Here is a 14,068-nt window from a genome sequence, read left to right on the forward strand (position 1 = left end):
GTAAGAATATGCAAGCCAATGGTTGAAATATAAACCTCATGAGAAAGAAGGAATTGCATAGTAAGCTCCAGGTTGCCATCAGGAAAGATATCCTGTTTCATACCTTTTCTTGTGTTGCTTCTGTAATAACTTTGAGAGGCTTATATCCTGCTGCTGTTGGGTTATGAAAAGCTCCTCAGTTGTCTTAAAGAAAAGAACAGCTCATTAATGCAAGTGTTGTGTCAAGAAAACTGCATCAGTGTTACTTATCTTTGAAAACAGAAGAATATGGAAATATGTGTGCAAGGAAAAAAAAAAGGCTAAACTTTAGCTTCTCAGAAGCAATAAAAGTAATTTGGTATTATACAGCTTGAAAGTAATTACCTGCCTTCTAGATTTAACGTTGCTCAATATAAAAGATTTGGCTTGCCTGTGCAAAACTTTTCAGTGTTAAATTTCCATTCAGTTCAGTTCTAAACTGAGTTTGGGACTCTCTGTTATATGATTCTCTTCTGCTTCCTCCTCATCCTCCTCCTAATAAACATAATCTGATTTATTGTAGGGAAGATATTGACATTCTTTTTCTTTGCTTAAATTAAAAAGAGAGGGAGAAACAATGGACACATTCTGCCTATCTATACTAAGCAGTTTTGTAAGAACATCTATATTAAAATATGTGGATGTCTCATAGGATTCATTCTGCTTGTTTTCTTGTATTTCCCTTTTTTTAGTGGTCTAAACTTTCAATTTTTGAGACTTTTTGTTTGCTTTACCTTCTAGATTAGTAAAATATTTGTTTCATCTTGATTAATGATCACAATATATACTGTGTAGAATTATATAGTGTTTTATTAATTAAAATATCATTAAAATAGCTGTTATGACATTTGAAAAGTTTGAGGGCCAAAGAAGACTTATTTGTACATTATCTTTTCATCTTTTTCAGAATTGTTTTGTTTTTAAAATTTATGTTATTGAACACTTGGTTCAGAATTACATGGGTTTCTTACTTATGCCTTATTTTAGCATGTTATTCTGGCAGGCAAAATCCATAGCTTGCTTCCTTCTGTAGGTCTCTTTTACTTAAATATGAGATCAAATTATTAATTCTTGAGAATTTCAATTGGTGTTATACATATTTTAAAATGAACTGGTTTATATCTGCATTTCATCTTAACTCAAGGCTGAAATATTTTAGCTGGCTAAGCCAGCACTATTGCAGTCTTCCTCTTGCTTATGTTCCTGGCTGGGTAGCCCTGTCTCTTTTTTTTGATCCCATGCTGTGCTGGTAGCAAAAACAGCAGGAAAACTCTTTTTTTGTTGTGCTTACCTCTCTAATTGGCTGTGCAACAGAATGTGACATTTAATATATTCTCTGATGAAATGGAAGAATCAATGTCTAAATATAGACTGCACTTCTGTTAACTGGCTCCGTCTTCTCTAATGATCATCTTAATATCACTTAATACATGGAAATGAACGTAATGAAATTTTGATTCTGCTCCTGCACTGGATGGTTAGGTGAGTTTAGCAGACAGAATTTTCAAAACTGACAAAGAATTTTAGTTTTCTCAAAAAAACCCCAACAACCTGCTTTCTAATGTGTAGAGTGTCTGCAGCAGTATGTGGGCTGCTGATGTTGGACATGTGGGTACTTGACTATTCTGAAAAGTCAGGCCAGATAGGATCTCAGTTGGAAATCCAAAAGTAGTGCTTACCTCCCCAGATCTGTATATTCTGTAAAAGATCATAGTCATAGCTCTCCCGTGGTTGTGATTTAAAAGTCGTTGAAAGCCACAGTTTTGCACTGTGCTCTATTTGGAGAGTTTGTTGCACCTTTACAGGGATCTCGGTAAGCTTTAATAAAAGTGCCTTCTTAGTAGATTGACCTTTTTTTTTAATAATCAGTTTTTCAACGTTAGGTGTAAAATACCATTTTAACACAGCCAAATACTTCCCTTATAAAAATTCATCATTCTAATGATACATGCTCCATGAAATATGTTTCATTATAATGCATCCCTAGTTGCTCACCCAGAATTTAGGACACTTCAAACTGCTGGTCCCATTGGCGTGCTACCAAGCTCTTACTGGTTTGGGGTTTTGTTTCCATTTCATATTTCTTTCAAAACAAAGAGCCCCATTTCTAAGAGGAAACGGAAATGTCAAAGCAAACATTTTAAAAGCAAAGAAATCCCATATCCTAGCAACATATGTAACAGGACGTTTTCTAAATCACCCAGGTAAGAATAAAACCTTAAGTTATTCTTTCTTTCACTGAAGCACATAATGTTAAAGCCAAGTCTCTGAGGGCATTTTGATTAAGTTAATTTCAATCTGATCGTATCACAAGATCACAGACACTAACTCTGCTGTGTTTTTCCTCCATAAAAGTTTCAGACATCATTAGCCCCTACTCAAACTTTGCTTGGAGGTGATCACAGAGTTGTTACTCTTGCGTGAATAGCGTATAGAAAGGTTAATTATGGAACAAAACAAAACAAAGAAGACAACTATTCGAAAAAAGGTTTGTTTTAGTGGCAGCTTCTCTTTACTGAAAGAATTAGTATAACTTAAATTCTCTTCAGTGGTGCACATGCTACATAGTAAAAGGTGCAGCATAAAAGAGTAGCATAAAGGTTGTTCATTTCAAACATCTATAGTTAATCTTTCGTCAAGTGACTCACATGTTGTTTCTTTAGACAACCTTCATCTGTAAATGAAGTTAATGGGAAATACTGAGAATATGTAATAGGCCAAGTTTTAAGTAGCTGAGGGACGTGACAGAATATAGTTTACACTGTCGCATTTCACTGTCCTTACTTCAAAACAATCAAGATGTTTTGTATTTGGAGGTCAAGTGGGGATTCTTCATAAAAGACAAAATTGTGGATAGAAGAACAGGATGATAAACTACATTTTGCTACATTATGGAAAAATGGAAACCTCTTTTTACTTAAAATGTCAACAAGCCTTTGCTCAGAAACTCTGCTTTGGCATCGTAGTATTTTGAGAAAGGTTTGCAGCAGGAACAGGTTTCTACTAAAAGCACTGAACCATGGTGGCTCTGCAAAGCTTGAAGATAATTAACAATGCCATTCAAAGAGATCAAATACTATAATCTCCTTAAATTTTGAATTCTGTCCATGGATTTTGCCAAGGCAAGCTGTCTATCCAGAATTTTTGTAACATATGTTATTGAAAACATGACTTTCAGTTGTACTGGATGAAAATAGATTTTATTTGGTAAAAAGTATTATAATAATAAGTAATATTACTAATGAATTTGACTACAAACAATTTTCAGTGCCTACTTTTACTCATTGATTCTAAGAGTATAGGTTGAATCTGCACTGTTAGGTACAGTGAAGAAGATTAAACTGAAAAAAGTATTTATGTAAAATGAGATCTACAACCAAGCTAGTTACTGAGACTTTTAAGCAAAGAAGAGGAAAAGATACTTTTAGTCAATGATTTGTATCATCCTAAAGTAGTCATCCAAAAAGATTCTGATAATTTATTTCTACTCAATTAATTTGTCACTATTTAAAAAGTAGGTTTGATCTTCTGTCAGTTAGAAAAGTAAACAAAATTGGGATCAAGAGATTGTTTTCACTATTAATTACTTAATTGATTTTCCAATACCTGAGGATCTTCTGCAGCTGATGATAGTAAAATAACTGTTAAGGAAAAATATTGGTTTATAAACTGTGCAATTAACAGTCTTCAGATGAAAGTGTGGGCTTAACTGACATTCCCCTTGTTTGAGGATTTTTTTACCTATACTTTCACATGGTTACATACCACGCAATTTAGTATACAACGTCATAATTATACATGCATTTTCATATGCAACCTTTTAATTAATATTCTGATAGATCAGAAGTATGGCAAGCTTTCTGTCCAAACTGTTTCCAACTTTTTTTTTTTTTTTGTGAATAAAAATACAGTTTCCTAAATTTAATCCTGTTCTTACACAAGCCACAGTAATTGCCAAATTAAAATTTGTAGTTTTGTATGAAGCGGTATGAATCAGTGTTGACCATATTGAATGAAAACTAGTAGTTACAGCCACAGCCATTTGTGTCTGTCCATATAGTTTACATCAGAAGTGTAAGCTATAGGTAAGGTGAAGTCTGTGACCTTCTGGACAGCGTACTTCAAGTTCCACAGAAATGTGAAGAAGTTTCATATTAGTGCCATGTAGCACATCTTCAGATAATGTACTGTTAAAGAACATCATAGAAGATTTTACACTTGGAGCTGCATGCTTTCCAGTTTAATGTTCTGATATGCATAAAGGGAAGAGTTTGCTAGTCCAGAATCCAAGTATGGAGCCAGTAAGGTGGGAGCTGACATTCACACTTTCCGAATCAATCTTCAGGAGCATATTTGCCCCATCCCTCTCTCTGTGCTGTCATGCTGCTTTGAGGGTTGTTTTCAAAGCTTCACATTCTGTAGGATCTTCTATTTCCATATGAACACACAGCTGCAGACATTCCCTGGGGCACTCTTGGACCAGGATCAACTAGCTCCCAAAGCAAGGCTGGAGCTGAAACTGATTCTGCAGCATGTTGGAGGGTTCATTGGCATTCTTGTGCACCTCCTTTGATAGCAGAACCCTACACATTACTTTATGGCTTAAAAGGTGTGCAAAACCTCCTATACCTCTATGAATTTCACCATAGGATATATTCACTCAGAGACTACTTTTTTTTTTTTTTATTTTATGTCTATTTCAGAGTGTTATTGTTATTCTATTTAACATGGGGTATCTAGCGGAATTCTTATTTTATACTGTGTCATGCTGTTAGACTTTAAAATGAATTCTTATTTGTGAGAAGTACTGGAAGGTTGGTTTCAGTTTTTGAAGTGAATAAAAAAAAACTAATAAATGAACAGATTTCTAAATATCTTAGAAAAAGTTAGACCTACAAGGTTTGGATGCTGAAAGATTTTAGCTTTTTTTGTAGATTAGAGGAAAATTTAAAAAAAAAAAAAGTCTGTCAGCCTTTAAGCTTATTTTTAAAGGGTAGAAAAAGCAGCAGAATGCTCTAGAGGGCCTGGAAATCTGAGTCTTTAAAGTGAAGGGGGAGTAAAAAAAGAAAAAAAAACACAACCTATTAATCTGAAAATTAGACCTCAAGGGATATAGAATGTGTGTCAGGAGACTCTTTTTTTAACACTTTATTGCACATAAAGACAGATGATATTTTAAAATAGCTGGGCCAGCTCATTACAGTATGTTAGAGAGTATATTTGTTTTCTGTAACAATAAAAAAGCTGTCTAAACACTGTCTTTTGGAGAGTGATTCACAGCCATTTCCTTATTTCTCTAAAATGTTAATCACTAGGAGTGCACAAACATTTTACCTCTAAGAATCTGATTCTAAACTCATTGAAGTAGAAGAGATACTTTAATCATTTTTCAATTAGTTTTCAGTCAGGCTGTAAGTCATCATCCAAATAAAAAATAATTAATACTACAGTTATCCCTAAAGATAACATTCTTCTGTTTGCTTTTATTGACCTATTGTGAAATAATTCGATTATTTATTCCAATTCCTGTCAAATAAGCTTCCAGAAAAAAAAGAATTAACATGATTAGTGCAACTGGCATTCTCTTAGGTACAGCAGGGAAAGGACAAAAGTGTAGGAATTCACTTCCATTTGCATTTATATGTTGAGTATTAAAAGTATGCACTTTTCACTAGGGTTGCACTTTTCAATAGCAAATATATTTTTCTGCATTTCTGTATTTCTGTATTTCTGACCTATCTTATAAGTATAAATGACTTATTCCGTCAACACTGGAGCTTACCTGACCTAATCTTTTATCCAAATCAGCATTTCACAGTGTGTGTTTGCATTCCGCTAGTGTGTGCAACTCGGAGACCTGATGCATTGGGCCCTCTACAAACATACCACGGGTATGAAAAGACTGTTTAAAGCTACGTGCTGCCCGCAATGTGGACCGTGGGGAAATCCTGTGGTACTAGAAAGTGTAACAATTGCTTAAACCTTCATGAGTTCAATGTTTGCCCAGGTAGCAAAAAAGCGTGATTAGAAGCTGCACTGCATTTAATAAGACCCTACGCAGTGTGTTGAGGGAAGTGATCATTCCCCTCTAATCAACATCTGTGAGGCCACATCTGGGGTTCTGTGTCTAGTTTTGGGCTTCCTATAGTGCAGGAAAGAGATGGAGGGAATCCAGGGCAGGGCCACGACAGTGGTCAGGGGCTGGAGCGCTTGATATATGAGCAGAGGCTGAGAGTTGGGCTTGCTCAACCTGGGAGAGAGCTCAGGAGGCACCTTATTGCTGCCTACAGCCACCAGATGGGATACTGTACAGAAGATACAGCCAGACTCTTCTCAAAGGTGCACAGTAAAAGCATGAGAAGCAACAGACACGGTATCACGGAGTTTTCAGAGTTAGAAGGGACCTCTAGAGATCATGTAGTCCAACTCCCCTGCCAAAGCAGGATTGCCCAGAGCACATTACTCAGGACTGCATCCAGGCGGGTCTTGAAAATCTCCAGAGAAGGGGACTCCACCACCTCCCTGGGCAGCCTGTGCCAGTGCTCTGTCACCCTCACCGTAAAGAAGTTTACACACGTGTAAACTTGTGGTAGCAAAGAGTATTCCGATGAGATATTAGGAGAAAAGATATTCATGATAGGCGTAATGAAACATTGCAACAGGCTGTCCAGACATATTTTGGATTGTCCATCCTTGGAGATATTCAACACAAAACTGGACAGGGCCCTGTGTGACCTGATGTGAGACTGAATTTAGTCCCATTTTAACAGGAGGCTGGGCAAGATGATGTCCAAAAGTCCCTTCCAACCTAAATTATTCTGTGATTATATATGAATGCTATTCTCAAATAACAAGATTCTGCGTTGTATAGCTTGTCAATGAGACACACTTAAGAGGAAGGAAAACATGGCTTTATGCTACCTTTACATCCCTCCCACCTCACCTGTGATTTGCTTTAAGAGGTGGAGCAGTCCTGATAAAATTTCAACAAATTATATAGTTCTAAATAGCAGTGAGGATCTCTTAGGACAGTTGCACAAGTTTTAGGGTGCTGTATTTTTGTATCCATATTAATCTACATTGTTAGCAGTAGTAACAAGAAAAGCTAAGAGTGGCTTTTTTTTTTAATTCAGAAATTGTGGGAAATATAAAAGCAGCTTGTTTCTAAATAATGATGCAATGTATAAAATTCTAATCTAGTTGTAATCATAAAATGCAAATTAAAACTAGGGGGAACAATTGTATATTTGCTCATTTTTATGTGTGAGGAGATGGAGGTCTTCTTAGAGAAATAAGTTTTCCTCTGTGAGAAAATAAAAACATCAAATCCCAGCAGAGCTTCCTAATGAAGCTGATCTTGAAACACAGCTCTTTTATGTGGAAGAGAAAACAATCGCAGAATTTTAACTAAAAAAATCTACCATTTTGAAATGTGCCCTATTGCCCAGGGTACTCTGATACTTCTATAAACACTGCTTAATAATAATATAGATCCAGGGATTTGCTAGCAGGTGGACAATTCCCTTTTGAGGCAGAGCAGCCAGCAGTGTCATTATCATCCTTTTTCATGAAGGGATTGTTTAAAAAAATGTCACTAGCTTTTTTAAGCTGTGTAAAATAACCAGTTTCTAGTGACATAGCTCTATTGCAGAAAGCCAAGTTCTTGGAAATCCTTTTTTCGCTTTTCCCAGTAGAATACTATAATAATTTTTTGCACTTAGAGAAGCTCTTGTGGAGAGTTCTCTGTTGATTTACATGGGTATATTGTTTTATAACACTCATGTGAAGCAATCAAAACTACTCAAATAAGTGGTTGACTCAAATGTAAGCAGGAGGCAGACATCTAACTCACTAAATCTCCTGCAAAATATTTAAATTTTATACTATGTAGAGCTGCTTAAAAGTGAAAGGTAAAATTTATAAAAACACCATAAGAGGCATAAAGGCATTTTTTTTTTCAGGGGTACAGGGCTCTTGAATATCTTTTCCCATTCCATTATACGCATTTATTTCTTCACGTGACCCACCACTAGGCATGCATTGTCACTAGATGAATGAACAGTAAGTTCCTGTGATTCTGGGGAGGGAGAAAAGTAATGGGAGAGAAAATTGCATGTCTGGGGAAGCTGGTATGATGGGGGATTGAGAGAGGGACACTGTGCTCTGAATTTGCTTGATCTTCACTCACTTGCCCCAAGTTCTTTGCAGCCCTGGAATATGGCCAGTTTGTCTTCTGCTGCCTGGAGTCCCTTCAGCCCTCTAACAGCTGATGTCCTTTGTTAATGATGAACAACATTGGAAGAAACACTAGTTTTTAGCGTTTCTAAATTCTCTTTTTCTTTCAGTAGTCAGGGAGGGTGGTGGGGAGGGGTTTGTATGTTTGTTTTTTATTTTGTTTGATATGAAAATAATTCCTCCTTCTTTACTGCAAAATTAAAATCTCATTCATATTAGCAGACAAGAAATTTACAATGTAAATAGACAGAATATTAATTTTTCAGGTTACTGCACGCTGCAATGAAATCCTAGAAAATGGCTGAGTACACATTGGGCTTGAAATATGAAAGTAATACCATTAAAAGCAGTAAGACTATATGTTTTCTTCAAGAAAGACATTGAGGTATTTTTCTGAATCGAACCAGAGAATTCAGCTCTTCACACAATCAAGTGCTAAAGGAGGACTTAATTAAAAGAAAATTGTTTTTGTAGTAAATGTAGGCCATTTCACATTACTCAAACCTCTCATCTGTCTCTATTGCTAGCTGATACAGTAAGAAAGGTAACAAATCAATTTCCAGAACTGTATTCTGCTACTTTTGTGGACCATTGCTCTATTGAGCTAAGAGATCAATTTAACCTATCACCACAGCACTCCTTATGTTCCTCTCCTTTCTGCTTGTATGAAGGATTTTGTGCAGCCAAATGTGAGTTTTGTACATAGAGGCTTAGTCACCTCAGCCAGCTCCCAACTTTCTTTTTCATGCTTCTGGACTTGTCAAATCCTCCAGCTGAATTGTTTAACATGGACCTCACACTGGGGTTCATGCAGTTCAAGTATTGCAACTCTCTGTTTGCTCAAGAAAAAATTTCCTGTTAGTCACTAATATGCAAGTTAACTCAGTTGCTGCAGTTACATGCTGCTCACAGCAGTACAGCTTAAGAAAAGATAATGTTTATCCATCTTTTTCTCGAGGGAATATCGTAACCTCCCATCAGAAATAGTTGTTAAAAGGTAGGAAGACCATTCAGGGTGACAAAATATGAGCTAAACTGATCCACTGAACAAGAAAAATATATAATGATTACTGTTCATTTTTGTGTGCTTAAATAACTAGGCAAGAGCATGGTATAACTATCCCAAAAGGACAGTGCTAATTTTTTAATAACTACTGATTTTTGCTGATGTCAAATCTTAAAAACAGATCATAAATTTTTAATAAATGCTCTTTTATCAAGACTATTACAGTGCAATGATTATCTCACGTAGATTTCCTTTTAAAAAAGAATCCACTGAAGTGTAGTAGTTAGGTAATAGAATCAACACTGGAAAGATGCTGGAAAATAAGAGAATTGAGAGTTGTAATTTTTCATCATCTTGCACATCTGACCTTACTCATGTCAGGAATGTGGAAAAGAAAAGAAAATAAGGAAAAAAGAAAAGAAAAGAAGGAAAAAACCCACACAACCAAGTCTAGACCTAACAAAATATCAAAGTAGCACAATCAAAACATTTAAATAACTGTAAATGGTTTCTCAACATTATTTTTTTTTCTGTATAAGTATAAAGAGTTAAAAAATATTTATCATGTTTGAGGTTTTTGTAGCTGTATGTATATACACTCTGATTTGTCTTTGAGAAAATCATTATTTCCTAAAATTTAAGTATTCTAAGTTGATTAACAACTTGACCGAGACTCATTTAATTCATCTCCAAATTTGGTAGAAAGAAACTGGAACATCTGTAGTTTAGTTTGCCTGGTTCCGAAGTGGACGTCTACAATAGGTGAGGCAAATTGCTTCCTGAAATGACTTGTTTCTCTCTCTATATGCTCAGTGACAAGCCCAGGTATAGATACCTACCCACACTTAGTCTGACTCACGCCCACCTTTCCGGTGGGACAGTTTTCTGCAGTAAAATATCTGTATGTCAGAGCCAGCACATTCCGCGGGAAATGCAGCAACTCTGTGATTGCCCCCAGTCAGATTCCTGACATAACCCTGCAAACCAAGTAGATTTCTTATAATGTGCAACAACCAGTTCCCACCATTCATTAGCACAAATAAGCCCCTGAATAGCCAGACCAAAGGCAGTGATGTTACTCCTTTGGGACAGTGGGAAACTGCCTGATTTCTCTCTCTCATTTACTTGTCTCTTTGTCGCCCCTGAATACCAGAGCTCTAAGTTTTACTTTAATTTGATTTTTGTATTAAAAAAGAACCCCAAACGCCCAAAACAAAACCACAGAAAAATCATGTTCTATGATTAGCAATAGTAAAGTAAAAATCTGTACTTTCACGTTCAAAGTGACTCATTTTTGATGTTTTAACAGAACAGTTTGCCACCTTGTTTCTCTGAAAAAAAAAAAAAAAAATCAACATTTATTTCTAATCAGAGTAGAAGCTATTCTTAATATTTTGGAAAAAATGCTTCTGAGGTAACACGCAGATCATGTTTTATTTCATTTTCCTGTTCAGAGAAGTCTTTTATATTTTTTGACCAAGAAGTGAGGAAGGTAAAAGAAAGAAATAATAAACAGAAGGTAAATTTAAGCATTTCTCGGTTTGTGGGGAAGAATGATGTCTTTTGGGCTATTGTGAGATGTCTTACTGCATATATCCCAGAATCATTTATTCAGACAGACAGTTTGAAGGTGGCATGGTGTGGAACTAGATCTCTCAGGGTAAACGTCCAACCTTTTGACATATGTTTGACCATATGAATGGGACCATTTTCCTTTGTGGTATGTTATCTGTGTGTCTTAAATTCCTACTGTGCATCGTGATCAGCACTGATAGCATTTTTAACTGTTCCTATAAATCCTTCTACCTCTTCATGTGTGGCCCATATGGCATAATATTTCTGTGATGAAAACTGGTATATTTGGCACATTCCTATAATGGCATTCAGATGTGGGATTCAGCACTGACAAAGTGATTGTGTTTTGCAAAGAAATAACAGTGCATCAGAACCTATAAAAATTATTAGCTCGTTTGCTGGTAGTGTGGTTTCGGGTGGGGCTTGTTTTTTCCCCCCAGACCTGTCATTAAAGCCTGTGATAAAGAGCGAGAATATAGATGCTAGGGAATCAAATGGTATCTGTGGGTACTAGATGGTAGCTCTAAGAGCTTAGCATCAATGTGCTGTGAGTCAGTTAATAAAATCAACTCAGCCACTTGTATTTTGTAAATATTCCCTGACTGATTTAGAGGAAATCAAATTAGTAAATTCAGAACTAATTTACTAAAGAGGATCTCACATGCAGATTGGTGCAAATCAGGGGGAAGTGCTTTGGAGGTAGCGGAAGCTGAATTGGGGATGAGCACGGCCAGTTGGCCCTTCTGAGCAACGACTGTAAGGGGTAATTGTACCGTGTTGAGCCTGATGTCATGAACTCAAAAATAGCACTTCACTTCTGCTTACCTACACTAAACTACTTATTCCAGATCTATACACACCTGCAATAATAATCCACAACAGATACTCTTGATAGGATCGATTTAGAGACAAAAGGGTTTACAGGAAAAGAATTAGTGGGGTTTTGTGCATTTAAATTACAATACTGACAAGGTGTGAGTGGAAAAAGTTGCATATTTATAAGTGTTTTCAATCCGGACTTAGATCATTGTTCTGAGTTGGGGAAAAAGCAGGCGAAATTGTCTCACGGGTCTTATGGCTAAGGTTAAAAGAAGACAGGAAAGATGGATGAAATGTAGGTGGAGAGTAAAGGGTAGGAAGAACAGTGTAACTGTTGAATTGGAAAAGTTTGCAAGACCGTTAGTTTGTCTTCTTTAAGCCATAGTTGTATAAAGGCCCATATTGATGAAGTGCGAGAATTCAGTGAAGGAGAAAGATTTGTAAGATAGAAATGATCTTGTGTTTATCTAGATTAGTTTATGCAAATTTAATGTCAGTAAATTTCCCTCCCCCCTTCCCTCTCTTCCTGCTAGACTGCAGAAGTTTTTAGGTCAAATATCACTTGCCTTCTGAGAATGATGTCTAACAAGTATCGTTCTTTTAAATTTTCTAGCTAAATATGCTAAGATTAAGGAAAATCTTGCATGCTGAAACTTCAGTTCTGTTATGTTGGTTCATTTTGTATGTTAGTTTTTATTTTTAATTAAATTATTGTCCAATATTTCTTGTAAATGTGAAAATTCATGTATTGTTTAATTATGAGTATTTTTGCATGCATTTAATAATTTTGTGTGTTTCTAATCATTAGAATGATTCATGCATAAACCAGAATTGTCAGTGGAGTCTAAGGAAATTGTGCACCTGACTTCTAATTTCCTTGGGTGCTTATTACCCGATTCCTTTGAAATTCTTTCATTAGACAATCTTAAAATCACAAATCTTAATTAAATTAACAGGACAGCCTTTGGAGACCTCCTAGTGTAGAATACAAAGCATATAGCTTTTCTTATGAGAAAACTGGGGTTTTTTCACTTTACAGTGATTCACAGGAAATGTGTTCTCTCGACTTCATGTTTCACTGTATGCCTGTTTCTGAAGTGCATCGGCTATATGATCATTGTTAGGCTTTGCTGGAGGACTGCTGTTCAGGGATGCTATTTAACAACATATAGGATAAATGATTCTTCAGCTTGTTTTGAGTGATGGGTAAATAGCCATTTAGGTTATCATTTTCAACTTTTTCTCCTTCTACTGCCGTTGCATAATGAGACTTTTTCACCATAATTATAATTTCCAGCACAAAAACTGTATAAATAGCTGACTATTTTTTGGTACTATCTCAGAAAGAAAAAGAGTGAACAGCAGGACTCATTTTCAGTTCCCTGTACATCAAAAGAATTGTAACGGATTGTTAAGAATAATGTGAAAACAAGCACTTTTTCACAATACTCAACAGAAAATTATGATTTTTTTCCTTTTAATGTTTTGCTACTGATTCTTTTCCTTGGGGGCATTCTGAATTCATTTCAATCCATTTCTGTATTTTTTTTCCTTTCTTTTCCAAACTTATTTGAATTTTCCCTGTGAGGGATTCACTGTGAGGAAGGTGACACAGCATAGAGGATTCCAGTTTCTGGAAGAGTTGTCCATGGCACACTGTTGCTGGGCAGCACCCAGCTGTCTGTCTGATAGAATTCTGGTTGGGGAAAGAAAAAGAAAAAAATCTAGTTGGGAAGAGATTTATTGAAATAATTCAGAAATAACTGCTAAGCAGCATAAAGGTTAAATGTTAGAAACTAGTTTTTAGTTCGTATTTTACAGTTTGCACTGAAATAAAGTAAGCTCAGACAGTAAAAGATGGGAATAACTACACAGCATTTTCTCAGAGCAATTTCTTTCTATTATATTTGATAAGATGATTATTTAAAAAAAAAACAACCCTTCTAGATAAAACAAAGTGTCCATATCAAAGTGGAAAGCTACTTTTGATGAGAAATTCAGTAAGAAATGTAAGATTTAATGAAGACAGTCACAATTCTGTCCCTTGTAATGCCAGACTTTCAGGACAGTACCCTGTTACAAGTAGTTTCTGAAATACTACAGTGTACTTTTTAATATTTGATAATATTCAGTTCTCTCTCTTAATTAAATTATTTCATTGGTCCTACACATCTTTTAAAAATGCAGGCATTTGTATACATCCGTCCGTCTGTGTTTTGATGAGGAAGTCTAGGAAATGTGTGGAGAGTGATCCAGGTTAAAAACTGCACCTTTTTCAATACAGTAATCCTTAATTATTAAACTTCTCTTTCTTATTTTTGGTATGGTTTAATGCAAACAACTCTGTCGCACAAAAAAACCCCAAAACTTTATTTAAGTAGCATTTTGACGCATATTAACTGAATTTCTCTTACA

General features: G+C 35.7%; 1 protein-coding gene across 3 annotated transcripts in view; it reads left to right on the top strand.

The window, feature by feature from the left end:
• DMD (dystrophin) overlaps nucleotides 1-14,068 on the top strand; it is a gene marked incomplete at both ends in the record, with an annotated part of 1,177,430 nt that overhangs the window by 817,340 nt on the left and 346,022 nt on the right. The window lies entirely within an intron of this gene.

Source organism: Vanellus vanellus (assembly GCF_965231255.1).
Source record: "Vanellus vanellus genome assembly, chromosome: 1".
Lineage (NCBI taxonomy): Eukaryota > Metazoa > Chordata > Aves > Charadriiformes > Charadriidae > Vanellus > Vanellus vanellus.